The following is a 19,961-nucleotide window of genomic DNA, read 5'->3' as shown; positions in this document are numbered from 1 at the left end:
TATGAACACTTCACTGAGTGTAGACAAGTGAGTGATCTTACATCATACTTCACACACTTCAGCTTACACTATCTTGCATTAGATGAAGAGCTTTCAACATCTTTCTGTTTACAGATCTTCATTCATGATCTTATATCTGAGTTGAGAGTAGAATGAAAATGCTTAATCTCACAGTCAGACACAGTGAAGAAAGCATACAATATCCTTATTATACAGAAACAAGTGAGTTAATTGCAACAGAAAATACTGCAATTGAGTATGTCTCAGCAGAGAACAGATAATCAGACTTCTATAACACAAGTCACACATCTGAATGTGATGAATCTAGATCTGAATACTATCACTAAAGCACTGAATTCTCTGAAAAAGGAATTCTCTGAGTGAAAACCTTGGTATCATAAGCATTGAGCTTGTTTCAACTGCAGACATTAAAATCATGATGCAAAAGATTGCACTCAGCATGCACAGTCAAAAAACTAGCAGAATCAGTGAGCTCAGAGACACTCACTGATATTCTATGAAAAGTCTTCAAAGTGAAAGAGATGCCTGCATTAGATGACTCTCTGAATTCTGTAAATACAAAGAAGAAGCAGGCTTCTGACTGAAGTGCAGGTGAGGATGAAGTGAATGCTTATCTCAATGCCTTAAGACCTGAAATGTTAATATATAAGAGACACTTGAGTAAGAATTGAGAGATGACTGCAAAAGTGTTAGCAGATACAGAAGCTTTAACATAATATATTGATGATTATATAATCTGAAGATTGAAAGAAGTTCACTGAGTGAAGAATTCTCAATATATAAGATTATCTGATAACTGATATTTGATATCACCTGCAAAAGTAAGAGTTCTCTTGCACTTCAGAGAATGATCTTGCTATATTTGAGTGTGAGAGCTGCAGAACATGAAATATGACCTTATTCTTGAACTTAATTGATTTCAAAGGTTCAATCCGCAGATTCAATGGCATACATACTATATGCAGTTGACTGATAGAAAGAAAATGATTCATATGATTCTATCAACTGATATGAGAAGGACATTTCACATCTCTGATATAGAAGGGTTAAATCTGCTTATACATCAACAAGCAAAGAGAATGATTTGCAAGATCTCATTCAAAAGTATTCTGTATGTCATATGAGACCCGGAAGCAGAGAAAACTAAGATAAAAGATATACAGAAGAATAAGTGTATGAAGAAGCTTCTGAAGAAGTATGAGAAGGTCTTCTGAACAGATCTTTCACTGGAATTGCTGCTGAAATGAGGATTTGTACATGAGATTGACATGAGGGACACAAAACCAGTCAATCAGAATGTGTACCCTCTGTTACAAATGCATCTCAAAGAACAGAAGTGTCAGATCACAGATCTTCTAAAATGTGATTTCATACAATTCTTATCAAGTGTGTGAGGCTTTCCAGTTTTATTTGTGAAAAAGATGAGTGAAGAGTGATGAATGTGTATCAATTATCAAGCACTTAACAAGCTTACAATCAAGAATGAATATTCACTGTTATGGATTCAATAACAGTTGAATACAGTCAGAAATGCCTGATATCTATTGAAGATTGATCTTCTCTCAGAATACTGGCAGATCTGTGTAGATGAACTGTCAGTTCTGCAAACTACATTTAATATACAATGAGAGAAGTTTGAATTCCTAGTAATGCTATTCAGTCTGACAAATGTGCCTGTTATCTTTCAAATAATGATGAATACAATTCTTTATAAACAGAATGAAACCTCATGCCTCATATATCTCAATGACATTCTAGTCTTTTCAAACTCATACAATGAATATCTGAAGTATCTTGATGAAGTACTTACAACTCTGACAGAGCATAAGCTCTATATCAAATTAATCAAGTGTGTGTTTGAAACAGAAGAGTTGAAGTTCATGAGACATGTAATGAGTGATAACTGTATACACCTTATTTCAGAGAAATTGAATGTTATAGTGAATTAGCTGCAGCTGAGAAATGTACATTATATATAATAGTTTCTTGAGTTGATCTCATATTATCACAGATTTATCAAGAATTTCACACAAATATCTGTATCACTCTCAGATCTCTTAAGAGAAACAGATGCAAATCTGTGAAAGAAGAAGTTTTATTCAATCATCTGAAATACTGTGTGCGAAGAGGCTTTTCTCACACTGAGAGAATGTGTAACAACATTCTCAGTGCTTATTCAATCAGATCATAATAAACCTTTCTACATTGAGACAGACACATCTGAATGAGCTATCAGAGATGCTCTTCTACAGATAGGCAAGAATGACAAGCTGCATCTGATAATGTATGATGATAGGAAACTATCAGATGCTGAGCTCAATTATTCAGTGTATGAAAAGAAATTGCTAGTGATCAAGCATGCACTGGTGTTGTGAAATAGATATATCAACAACAGGCATATGACAACAGTGATCATGAATCATGAAAGCCTCATCTATCTACAATCAATGATAAAACCTTTCAAATGTTTAGTATGTTGAATCTCAGAGTTTCAAGTGTACAATCTTCATATCAAATACTGAAAGAGATTGAACACAGTGATGCTGAATGCAATCAGTCACAGACCTGATTTCATGAATGAGAATTCTGCAAATCAGGCACAAGGAATGTTCATGTTAAACACACTGAGAGAATGCAAGGAATCAGAATGAGTGAATGCCATGATCTCTCACTTGAAGAATGACAAGATGTTAAATGATAAGCATTTCATGAAAGTAGTAGAAGAGATGCTTTCAAACTTCAAGCTGAAGAAATTGAGAAATGAAAACAACATTGTGCTTTACCATGATCTAGAATACACAGAAGCTTCCTATCTAGAATCTTCATTTAGACACAACTTGATGACTTGCATGCACAAGGAATTCAGCCACTTAGAAAGCTCTGAACTCATGAATGTACTCAAATCAAGAGCATACTGGCCAAGCATGGTCAAGGACATTCAGGCGTACACTCACAAGTGCCTGAATTGTCAGGTCATGAAAGAATCTAAGAAAGGATTAGAACACAAGAAAGTGCAACATCAGATGAAGTGTACAATACAACTGTTTAAACAATGAGAGATGAATCTCATAGACATATTGCTGCAAACATCAAATGAAAATTGATGAATAATCACTGCTATTGATTATACTACTGACTGGTCAGTCACAAAAGCAGTTTCAGAGATAACAGAGAAGATAGTAGCAAAGTTTCTACACAATGAGATCTATATCAACTATGAAATGCTGTGTGAGATTCTAACTGATAACAGTGCAAACCTTGTGAGAGAAGCAGTGAGGTATTTCATGAGCCAGTTACAGATAAGATATTATAGAACAACACCATATCATCCGCGGACAAACAGGAAGATAAAACACTTAAATGAAATCTTGAGTAACATGCTGATGAAATATCTAGTGAATAAGCCTACAAGACTATGAGATGAATATCTCAGACAGGTGCTATTGATCACACAGATTCAACAGCATGCAGTCTTCAAGTGTTCATCATTCTACCTGTTGTATGAATTGCATCCGCGCATTCCAGAGAATGCTTTGAAAAAGGTGAGAGAGAGAGCAGTTACAGATGCAACAGTAGCAGTTGCAGACACAACAGTCGCAGATGTGAAACTAAGATTGAAAGAGATCAGCCACACACACACAAAAGCTAACAAGTTACTCCTGAACTGAGCAATTCAATCAAAAAGAATACAAGACTCACTTGTTAAGGAATTGAGTCTCAAGATAGAAATGTGAGTTCTCATATATAATGAGAGTTCTGAGAAGTTTCAATCTAGATGATTTAAGCTATATAAGATACTCAAATCACATTCTCTGAGAATGTATGCATTGAAAGAATCAGAGAGACAGATCTTACACAACTTAATCAATGATTCACAACTTATAAAAGTAAAGATGTAAGATTTGAGTGAATTATAATTATTCACAGCACTATCATCAGTGTTGAAAAAGAAGAGACTTATAATTGAAAAGTCTCACAAAGTAAGAGAAATCATAGATGCTTACAAATCAGATAATCTCACTTATTCTGATCTTTTCATGATTACAAGGAAAGAATGAGAAGAAATGAAGAAATCAGATAAACATCACACTTTAATAAGTGATAAGACTGTAGCTGATTGTATAATAACACACTGCAGATAGCAAGTGTAACACAGTAAAGAGCAGTCTCAAAGCAGCAGACTTGCACATGAGTCAGATCACAGAAGAAAAAGAAATTCAGAGTTGAATTCAACTGTTTACATCAGTTCAATTGTGAAGATCACAGAGAATGAACTATCTGAAACATTCATGAATATATGAGACTAAGTCATCTCAATCTCTGAGAACACTCAGAGATCAGGTGAGATTAGTTTCAATGAGCTGTTCACTGTAGTGATCTGAGTGAGTGAAGAGAGATAGTATAATGCACAAGATAGAATCACAAAAAGTTAAAAGCTGCTGAACCTAGTCACTGAATACTGTACTATATAGAGATTGTATAAGAGTAGTGACTAGCAGATAGAGAAAAAGTGTAAGAAAAGAAATGATGAATTGATCATTAACTGTAAGAGTCAGTCACAAAAGACAAATATTATCATATACATCTCATTCATTTTTATACATCACACATTTAATCTATTTTCAACACCACATCATCTGAAAAACATTAAAAACAAAGGAAATCTCAAAACTTGAGATCTGTAAGAAATTCAAGAATCACAAGCTGCTCTTACAACAATGCTGTGTATGTCTTCAATTTCTCTACTGCTCTGCATACAATATTAATGTCATTGATCACAAGATTGACTGAAATACCAATATAGAAATGCGCATGTGTATGCATAGAGAAATTGAAGAAGAGCGCAGGACCTGCAGGACCAGGAGTCAGGGCAGAGAAGACAGAGGCAGAAGAAACAGAAGAAGAAGAAGACACAGAACTGAACAAATGACAGAAGTCACCTGGGGCTGAATGCTTATAACTCAGTGTGCGCACAACCTTCTCTGCAGAAGAGAAAGAAGAAGTGATGAAAGAAGCTTGAGAACAGAAGAGAGTAGTCTCAGCAGTATTATCATCTTTGATTAAAATGACCTCTGACACTGGAGCAACTAAGAACTATTATTAGTGTATAAAACTGTAAAAACAGAGATAACAATTACTGAATGAACACTCACTGGCCTTAGAATTATATACATAATTACAACACACACAAGGCTTCTCAGAAAGAGAGAGAGAGACATGAGAGAATGCAGGAAGCAGAATGCAGTGTGCAAATAGCTCATTTTCACAATAACATCTCAGACAAGATGTACAAGCCTCACACCTGTGAGTGTAAAAGAGTACAACATCTGTGTTCCTGTTTCTGAAAACATGGATATCTTTTGTCTGCATCACAAAGTCAGATGACAGACATCAGAGAATAGGCTGATATGAATCTATTATTCTGAAGGAATTCACCAGAGCAGATGTTTTCATGATATTAAACTTTACAGTTGTAAAAAGTTCCTTGATGTCTGTAAACACTATGACTTTATACACAGTAAAACTCATAACAATTTCTTCTAAGAACAGAAAAATCAGTGTTAGAAAGAAAAGATGAAAAAGAAAAAGACTTACAATCTCAACACTGTTGAAAGAGAGGGTGATTCTCTGATATGAATGAATAATTATTTCATCATAAATATTTAAAATAAATGTAATAATTAATGTCTGTGACTGAGCTTCAGATAGTTATATTATATACAGTCTTCATACAATAAATTATTCTAGAGGTCAGTAAGAAGAATGAGAGTGTACATACTGAGAAATGTGGTTCACTGAGTCTACACAATATCTTCTTGAAATGGGAAGAGCTGATAAGAAAGGCAGAGATAGTAAAACCAGAAGTAGTAAGAGTAGGAATTGCGGGAACAGAGGTAGCAGAAGTGAGAGAATCAGACACAGAGATAAGTGTAGAAGATTGAGAGAGAGCAGCAGAGAAAGAAGTAGCAGAAGAGACAGAGAGAGACACTGAAGACCTGGTCATACATGATATAAGCAATTTCTTCATTATTGCATTCTTCAAGTTCTTGATCAATGATTCAACACTGAGTTCACTATCATCAGCAGATACAGATCTGTCAATGTGTGAAGATTCTACATGAATAAAAACAAACATCAGCATCTGTGTTCACACAAAATTATGCCAGGAAACATGATCAGAAACCTGCTGAGAAGAAGAAACAGTTGAGAGTATATGAGAAGATGAAGAAGATGTGTTATCATTCATGATAATATGTTATTCTGGCAATCATTAGAAGATAAACAAGTCCTGATCACATTTCACAATGTGTTACACTGTAACGTGGCGGAACCGAAGCGGTGGCTAGTCAGCGGTGACACGTAGAGGTAGTTGTTTGAGAAGCCATATAAGTGAGCTTGACTATCTTGCTTGAATAGCAAGCTCATAGGCTACAGGGTTATTGCAAGAATATCACAGATATGATACTTAGTATACTAAGAAGATTGTATGAGGCACGCAGTAACTCTTATGTATATTCCAGTAGCAGTAAAATGAATTGCTGACTTCTTTGATGAGGAGCCAGCATCTAGCTATTTTATATAGATAATGAGTGAATACTCTCCTCTCATTTCACAAGTGAGAATAGCTGAAGCAATACCTCAGTAGCATCTCATTGTCAAGAAAGAGTAATCTGCTGACCTTATATAGAAGCAGGGTTCTCATATTCATCAATCAGATCTTTCTATGATATATTCAAATAATGTTATAGAGTGATTAAAAACTGGTTCAGACAGGATGAAATTATTCACATGAAAGCAATGAGTTGTGTGAAATCACAATAGAGTCTTGATACAGTCAGAAGCATGACAATGTTCTCCCTCTTAAGAGTATAGTCTCTATACTCTTAAGATTACTGAATTAGAAATTATCTTTGTTGTATAGCAACAGTTGTCAACTGATTGATAGTATATGTACTGTGCATGATACAAAGAAATAGATGAGTTATTCTACTGACTGCATAGATCTTTCTTTTCTCATCTTTATTCAAATTAAACATGTGATAAGTGAGTTCCTTATATATCAATTTGAGATGAGGAAAATGTAGTTAATAAGTGACTTACAGATCTCTCATTATATTCTGTTCTATGTATAAAATTCTCTGTAAAAGTGATATGTTTTAGAGACAAAGCTGACAGTAGTGACAGGATTTTTCAAAAAGATCTCTCTTTCTGTGAAACATTTTTCTTTCCTCTCTCTCAATTGCAACAGTGAGTGCATGAGAGTATCATTCTTAAAGGATAATCAAGGACTTATTCTGACATTTTCTAGTGAGTAAACATCTTTATGGTGTGGCAGCGGCCTCTGTGACCGCCAAGAAAGCCAGGTTGGAGGTGATGATGTCAATGAGCCATGGGAGCACTGCTTTCATTGTCACATCTTCTCCTGCTTCTCTTATGACTGCAGCAGTTCTACCGGTCGGTGCATCTGTGTCCAGTTCATTCCCTGCCCCCCCCACCATCATTGCGACGCCGCCCCCCCCCCCAGTCAATACAGTGGTGTATGACCTCATGTGGTCATTCAGAGAGGAACCCGGGGAGAGCTTGATTCTGAGAACAGTGGCTTCAAGGAGCTCAATCTGTAGTTCCCCTCCTGCAGCACACCTGAGCCCTGCTCAGAATGCTGCTGAGTTGAGTCTGCAGAATCTTGCAGTTTCTTCATCTTCTCTCTGTGAGAAGGCTTCAGTGCGGCCTCTGGCTGGCATCACTACTTGTCTGCACTGCATCAAGCAGCTGAAGAAGAAGGGGATTTTATACACCTGTCTCTTCTCTCACTTCTGTTATTTCTGTTACATCTGTAACAATAACTCCTGTCTCTCTGTAAGTATTATCTCACAGAAAGACATCATGTCAGTTCTGATAAGAAGTCTAGATGCTCAAGCAGTACAGAGTGAGAATCTCAAAGCTTCAAGTGTTGACAGATTCTGTCAAGACTGAGGAGGTTCCTCTTGCTCATCTGCAAAAGAAGACAAAAGCATGAATCTTCAAGATGAAAAAACATCTCAGAATAACTGGTCTCAAGAAGAGATCAGCTGATGTCACTATTAAAAGCATCACAGAGATTAATCACTGATTGAAGAGAATCTCACTTCAACTGAAGCAGATAACTGAGATACTTTATAAGTTGATAAGTTAATATTTTATATATTTCTCATACTCTTCTGCAGTGCTGCAGTACTAACTTCTCAGTAGACAAAGATATCAGTACTGAAGACTTCAACAGTGAAGAATAAGTTTAGTGAGAGTGTGATTATTAATGAGTAGATTCTGAGATTCTCTCTTTTTACTTTTTCAGCAGGCTGCAGCCTTATTAGGTTAGCAGCAGTCTGCAGATCAATTAATATTAATCTTTTTATTAATTTCAAATATCTCTTTCTTTTTCTTATTAACTGCTTCAGGAATTTTACACTTGTGTAGTCTCATTAAACTTCTAAAAAATCCTTTAAGAGAAAATAGAAGAAGAGTGCTACAGAGTCTACAAGACATCAGCTCATTATCATGAAATCATCTCTAAAAAACTCTTTGAGAAAAATGAGAAGTCTCAAGCAGCATTTCTTACTTAATATCTCTAGTGTGTAACAGAGTAATCTCTACTAGCTGTCTCATAGATTGCAATCTCTTTCTTAGCATTTTTCAAATGCTTAAGCAGTTCTTACAAATTCTCTGATAATGAATAATCTTCTCATTTAACAAGATATTGAAGCTTGCTGTAATGTGTTCACTTGTTCAATATTTTCTTCATAAGATATTCAGTATCACTCTCAATCTCAATGCTATTCAGCTGAGATGACTTCATCTCAAGACATTGCTTATAGAGCTTCAAATAGAAAATGTGAAAAACAGAATGAATTGATTTCAATTCTGTGAGTAATTTCAACTCATATGTCTGCTTATTCATCACTCTTGTTATCAGAAAAGATTCTAGTCACTGCTCACTGAGCTTCTTATATAATCTTATTATCTTGATATTCTTTGCTGAAAGTAGCACTTAATTCTCTATTGAGAACTTCATCAAAAGATGTTTTTAATTGTAGTATTTCATCTACTGCTTCTGAGTGTGGTGAATGCTTTTCACCATCTTCTCATGAATTTTGTTCAAAAGTTCCAATCTTGCTTTTACTTCTAACACTGAGAAATACTTCATTCTCTGTATCTGTTCAACATTCTGACTGTCTATTCTCTTCTTTGAAACATTGTCTGTGATGTCACTGAGTAACAAAGAATTATATTCATAACAAGCATAGAAAGAAGATATCTTTAAGATTGTATTCTTTGTATTGTTATATACAAATTCAGCAGTCAGAAGGTGTTTGAGTCAATCATTCTGATAATATGAACAGAATACTCAAAGATGCTGTTCTAGTGTCTGATTCTAGTGTTCAGTCTGATCATCAGTCTGTGAATGAAATGTGATACTGAGAAGATGTCTTATTGTAAGATGATAGCAAAAAGTCAATCAGTACTTACTGATAAAGAGAGATTCTCAATCTGTTATCAACAATTTCAGAGCACTGTGATCACAAATAATGATATCTAAAAACAGGTCAGTCAATTCAGAGGCTTTAATCTTTTTATAAGTAGAGATATATCTGGTCATCTTCATGAAGCAGTTAACAATGACTAAAATTGAGTCATATTCTTTGACTCTTATCAACTTCAGCAGGTCAACTATGAAATTCATTAATAGGTTCTGTCATGAGTTCTTTGAAACAGGCAGTGATGCTAACTCACTGTATTGCTTATATCACAGAATCTTTATTCTTTGACAGATATCACAAGTCTCAACATACTCTTTGACATCTGTTCAGAGCTTGTTTCAAGTGTATTTACATTTTAAAAGCTTCTCAGTCTTCTCTAACCTGAAGTGCCCTGCATGAGAATTATTATAATGAATTCTCAATAACTTCTAATGCACTGTTCTGCTACAAGAGACAAAGACTGAACCATTCAGCAGTAGAAGTTCATATTCTCCTAGTTATCAGTGACTTGATTCCTTAGCAGTATCACTCTGCTCAGGGCCTGTCTCTTTCAAGTTCAAACTGAACTCTTTCTTCTTCAACTTCTGAATTCAAGCTGCAGTAGAGACATTCCTCTTCTGTAACTTATCAATGAATTTCAAAAGTAGTTGAGTTAAAAGATTATAGACTGTTTTGTTCTTTATCAATTCAATGATTGTAAGATGTGACATGAGAAGCTCATGATCTTCAGTGTCAGTTCTCTGCAGGGACTCAGATTCTCTTTCACCTTCTATACTGAGTCGCGCAGCTGCCTCTCCAGCGCTGTTCCCAAGCTTTAGAGAACCTCAACCCTCTGCAGTCAGCTTCTTCTGCAGTGATGACAGAGATTCTTTTATAGAATCCTTCTTCACATTAATAATATTATAATCAGGCTGTCTAGACAGCATGTCAGTGAGATTAAGCTGACCTGAACAGTATCAGATATAGAAATCATACTTCAAAAGCAGCTTCACTTATCTGACTTAATATTCTGTCAAGCTCTTTGTTGTCAAGAAGTAATACAGATTTGTATGATCAGTGAGAACTTACACTGAGTACTTACTACTCTGAAGATAATGTCATCAGATCTTAAAGAATTCAATAATTGCTAACATCTTCTGATCATGAGTATCATATCTTCTCTGCATGAGTGATAACTTCTTGAAGAAGAAAGTCACTGATCTTCATTCACAGTGTCTTGTAGACTCTGTGAAAAAGCCTTCTCTCACAGACAATTCATTGCCTGTTTTCTCAGAAATGATTATTCTCTGATTCTTTCAATGTTGAAAGGCCTTCAGTGTCAACTGTGAAAAGATTTCACAGACTTCATTCTCAGATGCATCAGTCTCACACTGACTGAGTAAGTCAGGATTAAAGTGATTCAGCATTGTGACATCTGTGAAAGCTTGTTTCAATTCTGCAAACACCTGAGCAGTGTCTTGAGTGAGAGTAAACAGTTTCATTTTTCTGTCTTTCACACTTCTCTTCAACAGATCTATAAGAGGGGCAGTAATCTATGAATATGCATAGATGAATCATCTGTAGAAATTTGCAAATCCTAGAAACACCTGCACCTCGCGGTACATCCGCGGCGCTGGCCAGTTCTCAATGATGAAGACCCAGCTCCTGTCTATTGAAATGCTATTCATCTCAACAACATAATCTAAGAAATCAATCTTCTGCATGTAGAACAAGCATTTTTCAGTGTTTGTATAGAGTTGATACTGTCTCAAGCAACTCAACACTTCTCAAACATGAGTATCATATTCTTTCTTCATTTTTGAGAAGATTAAAATGTCATTCAGATATACTATGCAGGAGACATCAACAAGGCCTCACAGCACCTCATTTATATAGGCCTGAAAGATGGCTGAAGTGTTACAAAGATCAAAAGGTAAAACAAGATATTCAAAATTGCTGTACTTGGTATGAAAAGTCATTTTTCAAACATCATCTTCATTAACTCTGATTCTATGATAGATATTCTGTATATCAATCTTCAAGAACATCTTTGCTTCAGATAATTGATTAATCATCTCATTAATTAACAGTAATGAATAGTGATTCTTAACTGTCACTTTATTGAGGCCTCTGTAGTCTACACATAGATGTAGTCTATCATTCTTCTTGAGTACAAAGAGTATAGATGCCCCTGCTGAACTCTTTGATGAATATATTCAGTTCTTTGATTGCACTTCTTCAAGATATTTGCACAGAACATCTAACTTCTTTACAGACAAGTTGTAAAGAGGCTCATACAGCATCATTACACCATCTTCAAGACAAATCTTATATTATATCTTGATATCAGAAAACTTTGCTGCTTCCCTTTCTGAAAAGACATTCTTAAAATCTGTAAAGAGACATTGTATATGTTCATCTTCAATAACAGATACTGCTGCTAATCTTGCAGTGAGAATGATGACTTCTTCATCTATTCTCAAGTTTCAATCACCTGCTACACAGTATATTGACTCAATCTTTTTCTCAAGATTCTTCTGATGAAACTCTTCAGATTTCTCTATCACTGCCTCTTCATCAGTGAGACAGTATCATCATGCCTGAGTGACTCAGTTAATAAGAGAATTGTTTTCTCTCAATTATGAAAGACCTAGAATGATGTTCTTATCTATGATGTTGACTGTGTGGAGAAGCAGACTGCTCTTCTTGAAGGTTTCTTCTGAGTCTGTGATCACACACTTTGCTTGAATTATGTCAAAATGATGGCATTTTATTTCATCTGTAAATTTCACATGGCCTGACAGGTCTATCTTCTTTCAATCCTTCATCAAAGAAAAGAAATAAAATATAAAGTTGATATCTATCTCAGAGTCAAGTAGGCATCTCACTGGTATCTCTTCATTCAGAGTATACATTGTAATCATAACATGAACTTGAAGATGTGAGAATTATCAATTCTTTTCTTTCTCTTCTTTATCTTCCGCGGATATGTTTGTCAGAAGAGGAGTTAACTTCAAGAAGATATCTCCTTAGTTTCTTTTCTTCTTCAGCTTCTTACAATCACTGGCATAGTGATCACCAGCTCTGCAGTTGAAACAGAGATCTTTGTCAAATCTTTTTTAACATTTCTTCACAGTGAGTGAAGAATCAGAACACTTGAAATTCTTCTTTACTTTCTTCATACTGAAGTTATCATGATGCTGTTTAGATCTCATTATTAGTTGCTTAGAAGAGATCTTGTTAGCCTTTTTCTCAGAGAATTGATTATTCAAATAGATTCAGAAAGTCAGGTTAACAAGCTCAGTGTGATTGATTGATGAACTCTGATATTATGATATTATTGTCTGCACCTTGTGAGTCAGCTTTGTGAGATAAAGCTGTGTTTTTAATTGATTCAAATCATCAGTCAATTCCTCTCAATATTCTTCAAATCTTGTGTTGAAATCAGAAGGATTCTCATTATCTTGTTAATGTAATGAGTTGAACTGCTGCATTGCTGTGAAGCTGCAGTTGCAGTGATCTTCAATTTAATCAAGTAGAAAGTTCTTGAATTCTTTTCAAGTCATGACAGCATTGATACACTCAAGCTCTCTCTTCTTGATAGTTCAAGTAGTTGCAGAGATGTCTTCAAGAAGGTTGACAGTATATATTACTTGTATCTTATGAGTATTATACTGACTTGGGTTAAGGTGAAATTTTCATTCAAGAGTACAGATAAAGCTGTGAAATTCAGACAAGATGTTTTTCTTGTATCTCAGAGAATCTCCAACCTTAATCTCTCTATCTTCATGATAGATGTAGGTATGTAGAGGCCGCGGTGGTAGTAGAGCAGTTGAAGAGCTCATGTCAAAATGTGCAGCAGGTTCAGAAATCTCGGATTTCTGCTGAGATAGAGGTGTACACACTCTAGGAAATGATGTAGTGTTTCCCTCAGAGAGTGAGATCAGATCAGTCCCAGTACAGATGTATGAGGTCATATCAGTCTGTTAGAGCTCAACTGATTCAAACATGTAATCAGATCAAGCAATTTGAATTGTAATGTGACAGAACTGAAGCAGTGACTAGTCAGTAACAATATATAGAGATAGTTGTTTAAGAAGCTGTATAAGTGAGCTTGACTATCTTGCTTGAATAGCAAGCTTGTAGACTACAGAGTTATTATAAGAATATCACAGATATGATACTTAGTATACTAAGAAGATTGTATGAGACACATAGTAACTCTTGTATATATTTCAGTAGCAGTAAAATGAATCACTGACTTCTTTGATGAGAAGTCAGCATCTAGCTATTCTATATAGACAATGAGTGAATACCCTTCTCTCATTTCACAAGTGAGAATAGCTGAAGTGATATCTCAGTGACATCTCATTGCTAAGAAAGAGTAATCTGCTGACCTCATATAGAAGCGGGGTTCTCATATTCATCAATCAGATCTTTCTATGATATATCTGAATGATGTCATAGAGTGGTTGAAAACCAGTTCAGACAGGATGAAATCATCCGCATGAAAGCAATGAGCCGTGTGGAACCGCAATGGGGCCTTGGCGCGGTCAGGAGCGTGACATACACTTACTGCTAACAAACTGCTCAGTATAAGCACTATGATGATGCTTGTTGTGAGAACAGGGAGCCATTGTCAGAAACATGTATAATGTGATAGATGAACAGATGAAAAGAGTTGAACAGAAGAAGAGATAGAAATCTTGAATGAGATAGTGACATTCAATAATAATGATGATGAAGAAGATGATTGAAGAATGAGAAAAGTTAGTGAATGAGTGATATAATATAGTGAAAGTTTCTTTGTAAGAGTGTACACAGAATGCTAGCCGAATCAGGAATAGATCACACAATCACAAAATGCTAGTGGCGAGCTAATCCGCATGAAGCTAGGGCGTACGACATGGTCACGTGGGCGTGACCGAATCTGGTGGGGGAGGATGTGGTTCGGAAGAACATACAACCGTCGGATAATAACGCGGCCGCTTCCGAACTACTAGTGTACGCATACACTTCCGAACTACTAGCGTACGCATACGAATGTAAAGAGGGGCCCTAGCGGCCACTAATTAATTTAGCGTACGAGATTCAATATATAAGAAGCCGGCGTACGCCTGTAATCGTACGCTGGCTTAAGCAACCTTTGAATCACAGTTCTAGTATATACAAAAACACTTGAACAGTCAAAGATCTCTGAAGTAAGAGTAGCAGGTTTGAAAATGAGAGTTCATGAATACAAAGACTCAAGAATGAATCTCAAAGCTCAAACACAGTGTTCAAACTGTCAAAGATATGAACACTTTACAATCTCATGTTTTAGAGACTCAAAATGTGCATTCTGTGTCAGAGATCACAAAACTAGTGAGCATAAATGTGAAACATGCTCAAAAAGAGATGAAATTTGTCAACATACTCTGCTTAAGTGCTCTAATTGTAAAGAAAAACATGCATCTAGCTCTAAAGAATGTATATTTACTTCTAGAACTCAAAAGAACTGAAGAAAAGATGAAGCTCAAAGTCAATCTAGAACTGAAGAGAAGAGTCAAGCCAGTAAACTCACAACTGCAAGCTCAAAAAGAAGAAACTCTCAATTATCTAAGTCTTCAAACTTCAATTCTCCAGCAAAATGTAAACAGAATTTGAATTCTCAAACTTCTGTTAAGATTAGAGAATTGAGAAATGACTCTGATAATAAACTAGATATAATGTAAGCAGTTGAGATTTCTACTTTTCAGAACAGTTATAATCTACTATCTGATGATAGTGATTAGATTCTTCTCTACTCTCTTTTAGTATGAATATATAACAAAAACAACAAAAAAAGTTTAAAAACTCTTCAAAAATCACATTTATTCAAAATAATGTGAATAGAAACTCAAATTGCATTTATTCTTATCTTCAAATTGCATTTGAATAAAAAGTTGATTTTATACTGCTTCAGGAGCCGAATTTTGATACTGAGTAAAAATATGTCATTTCTCATTCAAGCTACTACTGCTTTTTACCTCAAAAGTCTGAGATAAAGTCAAGAGTAGTGATCTATGGAAGAAAGAGATCAAGATATCAATTTAATCTAAGATTTAATATCATGTCTGACCCTGATATTCTGGTGAGTGATATTATAGATAAAGAAAATGAGTTTGATACTATACAGCTCATAAATATCTATAATGAAAAGTCATTGAAGGAAAATAACAATATCTGGACAATTGATAGAGAATTTCTGAATATAACTTCATCAAGAAACTCTATAATTGCAGAAGATTTCAATACACATCATCTCTGATGAAATTCAGAATGCAAGAGAGCAGTGAGAGCTGATAATCTGATTGAATGAATCTTTGAGCATTCAATAGATTTGGTTAATAAGTCTGATCAACAAACATTCTTTAGAAAAGGCATGAAACAGAAGTCTATTATAGATCTAACATTCATGTCACAAAATCTAATGAAAAGAAGACTTGTAAACTGGTTTATTGATTCAAATGAGACATCAGAATCAGGTCATGAGATTATTCAATTTGATATTGAACTGAGTGAAAAACAAATGAGTGAAAATCCTCTTCTCTCTAATCAGTATAACTTTGAAAAAGCTGATTGAAAAGCAGTTGAAGAAAGCATAAAACTGTTAAAATCTGAAAGACAGAATGAGCTATATTGAAATTCTGGTCAAGATATCTCAAATGAAATGCTTGAGAATAGAGTGAAGCTTATTACATCTATCATTCTAACAAGTGTTAGAGATAATATTTCAAAAAGAAAATCTTCTGAGTATTCAAAACCTTGATGGAATGAGAATATCTCATCTAAAAGAAAAGAATTAGCTACTGCTAGAAGAGATTGAAAGAATGATGTAATATCTGATGAAGAGTTCAAAACTGTCAGAAATGAATATTTTTCAGATATTAAAAGAGCTAAAACAGACTGCTGGAATAAATTTCTTGAAGAAGCACAAGAGAAGGAAGTTTTTAAAGCTTTTAACTATACTAAAACAAGAAGTGTAGCAAAACTTCCAGCTCTAGAATATGAGTTTCAGAATGAATCATATACAGCAAACTCTTTTGAGGAAAAATGTCAAGCTTTCATGAGAATTCTCTTTCAGAACTCACCAGATTCAGATTCAGATTCAGAGGAAGAGAATATATCACTTCTCAACTACATTGATGAAAATGACTGGGAATGGCCTGATCTTACACAAGATGAATTAGAGTCAGCTATCTTCTCAAGTTCTGTTAAAACTGCTGCAGGTCCTGATTCAATTAATCACTTGATTATTCAAAATACATATTCCTACTTAAAGAATGAATATTTTGAGCTCTTTTTCAATCTCTTGAAAAATGAATATCATCCTGAATGCTGGAGAGAAGCCACTGGAGTGATTCTTGTAAAACCTAATAGAAAAACTTCAATTCCTAAGTCATATAGAGTAATATCTCTATTGAACTGTTTAGAAAAGGTTTTAGAAAAGATAATAGCTACTCAACTATCTTTTATAAGCTCTATAGATGATTCTCTTTTATTCAGTGAATAAATGAGAGATAGAAAACAGTGTTCTGCAATTGACACTGTTCTCTCAGTTATTCATGATATTCAAATAGCAAAGCATGAGAGTCTGGTCTCAACTGCAGTTTTTATTGATATAAAAGAAGCATTTAATCATGTTTCAAAGTCAGAGTTAATTCAGACATTGAAGATATTAAAACTGCCACTTTCCCTAATAAAATGAGTTAACTGTTTTATGTCTAAAAGAATTATACAACTCTTCTTTGATGAAATGAAACAAGACAAGACTGAGATAAAAATAGAAGTATCACAGAGATCTTCAATCTCACTCATTTTATTTGCAATATACACTGCATATCTATTCAAAAATAGAAATATGAGAATAGTGTGATCTTCAAGTTATGTGAATGATATTGGTCTAGTCTACAGCTCAAAAACTATCAAAGAGAATTTGAAAGTAATTGAAGAAGCTGCAAAGAAAATCTTTGTTAGAGCAGATATCAATCAAATTCAATTTGATATGAATAAAACTGAGTTAATTCATTTCTTTTCTAGATTCAATGAGAAAGAACTATCTCTAACTCTTTTAAATAGAGAGATTAAACCCAGTGTAAATATCAAATGATTAGGAGTATGGTTAAACTCCAAGTTGAATTTTAAATATCACATTCAACAAAGAACTGTCAAGGCAGAAACACTATTGAACAACATAATCAGACTATCAAATACAGAGAGGGGTCTATCCTTCCAGGCTATGAGACAGTTATATATAGCCTGTATTACATCAGTAGCTGATTATGGAGTTCAAGTTTGGTGGAATAATCAAGGGAATTTCACTGAACTCTTTCAAAGTCTGCAAAACAGAGCCTTGAGAAGAATTCTGGGAGCATTTAAATCATCTTCTATTAAAGCAATGAAAATTGAAGCTTCAATTCCTTCTTCTACTATTAGATTTGAAAAGGCCTGTATGAACTATGCTCTGAGAGTTGTAAAGATGAGCTTAAATCATATAATCAGAGAAAGAGTCTCTTCTTCATTTTCATCAATTAACTCTGGAAATGAACTGGATTGAAATAGATTTCTTGATTGAAATGAAAATAATTCTTCAAAGAAAATGCCTTCTCAACTGTACAGACTATACTCTCTGATTAAAAATCAATTTTCTTCTTTAAATATTGAAAAAGTTGATCATGAGAAGTTATCTCCCTGGAGAAAAAAGCTTGAATCTCTTATAGACTTACAAATAAGTGAACTATCAAAAGAGAAAGAATATGAACAGCATTTGAAGAGAATTTCTACAATCAATATAAAAGACTCTATTCTGATTTATTCAGATGGCTCAAAAAATGAGAACTTGAATAGATTGAGTGCAGGCATTGCTTATACTGAAGATAATATTAATTTTATCTCAGATTTCTGGAATCTAGGCTCTGAATGTGAAGTCTTTGATGCTGAACTATTTGCAATAGTGAAAGCTTTCAAACTCATTGAAATAAAATCTCATAAAAGAGGAAATTGTTTGAAAGAGACATGGATATTCTCTGATAGTCAAGCTGCTTTAAAAAGACTTAGAAATAGTCAGATTCATAATGATCAAATGAATCTTGAACTGATCTTAAACTCTGTTTTAAAAATTCAAGAGAGAAGAATATCAAAGCTGAGAATTCATCTGCACTGAGTTCCTGCTCATATGAATATTCATGGCAATGAATTGACTGATTCAGCTGCAAAAAAGAGTGCAGAATTAAGCAGATCTATTCAAAAAATTGTGTCCTGGTCTTTTATAAAGAGAAAAATAAAAGAATCTTGTTTAGACAAGTGGAATAAAAGCTGGCAGAAACAAAAGAAGAGTATACATTATTCAAGATTTGAAACAAAACTCAAGTGGAAATCTTGTTCAATTAAATGTAAAAAGAAAATATTCTCATCTATAATACAGCTGAAACTAGGACATGACTATTTCAAATCTTATATACAAAGATTTGATGATAGATTTGACTCAATAGAATGCTCATTCTGCAATACAAATGAGAATCCTGAGCATATTATAATGCACTGTGCATTATACAATAGTCTCAGAGCCAGATTGAAAGAGAAGTATGATCTAAATCAATTAAATATGAGATTCTTATTCTCAACTGAGACAGAAATTAAATACTTAATAGACTTTCTATCAGAAACTCAAGCAGCTACAAGAAAATGGCTAAATTCAGAATTATCTGAATATAAAGAGGAGGAAATCAATCAGATATAGTCTGTTAAAACAGCTATACACTCTCTTTTAAGAATTTGATTTGTTATAGTCTCTCTTTACTTTTTCTTTTTCTGTATCTTTTTCTTTCAATTTCTTTCTATCTATCTATTTAATGTGTCTATCTTTGAGACTGTGTTCTTTCTCTCTTTTCTTTTGTCATGATATTGTCAAATGGTTACAAAGTATCAAAAGATGTTAAAATACTGCAATTTGTAAACAGTTTTTGTATTCTGGGCTGGAATTTTCTGATTTTGCATATCTGAAATTGATGAATGTACAATAGTTAACTTTACAGACATAGAAAAAACCCTGAGAACTAAAGTTCTCAGGTAGATATCATAGTCTCTGACTGCATACATCTATAATTGAAGAATAATAATAATAATAATAATGCTTATACTGCTGAAAAGATACTGTCAGGTCACGTGATCTGGCTTACTAATCCTTTCATCATATTGTAGAATAGTTGAAGCTTGTATTAATTGTAGCAGCGGCCGCCTTGATGACGTTGCCCTAGCAATCACTCCGTCTGCATGTGATCTCTTATGTTATATAATGTAGCTAGCTGCTCTCATAATAATAGAAGAATCAACCTTTTCCACATACAGGTTATAGTCTGAATGTTCGCAATTTTTCTTTTAATAAAACTTCTTATACATGTTTTTATAGAAGAATTACACTGTAGT

This window comes from Blastomyces dermatitidis (genome assembly GCF_000003525.1).
Source record: "Blastomyces dermatitidis ER-3 genomic scaffold supercont1.8, whole genome shotgun sequence".
Classification (NCBI taxonomy): domain Eukaryota; kingdom Fungi; phylum Ascomycota; class Eurotiomycetes; order Onygenales; family Ajellomycetaceae; genus Blastomyces; species Blastomyces dermatitidis.
This window is presented reverse-complemented; position numbering follows the sequence as displayed.